The sequence below is a fragment of the Elephantulus edwardii genome, unplaced genomic scaffold (assembly GCF_000299155.1).
Source record: "Elephantulus edwardii isolate Elephantulus edwardi_28Jun2011 unplaced genomic scaffold, EleEdw1.0 scaffold00071, whole genome shotgun sequence".
In the NCBI taxonomy this organism is placed as follows: domain Eukaryota; kingdom Metazoa; phylum Chordata; class Mammalia; order Macroscelidea; family Macroscelididae; genus Elephantulus; species Elephantulus edwardii.
This window is the reverse complement of record NW_006399821.1, coordinates 5,879,759-5,880,260: the sequence shown is the minus strand read 5'-3', so window position 1 is coordinate 5,880,260 and position 502 is coordinate 5,879,759.

Here is a 502-nt window from a genome sequence, read left to right as displayed (position 1 = left end):
CTGTTGTACAAAGGGTCGCTATGAGTCGCAAATGACCCGACGGCACATAACAACAACAACAACAATCTTGGAAGAAGTTTAACTAGGGTATTCCTTAGAGGCAAGAACTGTGCAACTCAATCTTCACTTACTTTGGGCATATTATTGGGAAGGACTGGTCCTTGGGAAAAGGCTTCATGTTAACAATGGGGAGAGTGAGAGAAAGATGTTCAACTTGTTTGACAAAGAAACTGTAACACTAAGGTCAAACATATGAGAGATTTTGAAGATGGTACAGGATAGAGCAAGATTCGTATCTTTTGTTCATAAGGTCTCTAAGTTGTAGTTGACTCAATGGCCCCTAACAACAACAATGAAAAGATCTTATGAACATTTGGAAGAAATTTCCTGGCCAGGTATAAGAAGGGGGTAGCATGAGTTTGAAAGGAAATCCCACTAATACATTATCAACCTATCACTGCCAAATTCTGTTGCTAGGAGGGGCTGTTCCTTGGAGAAGGAC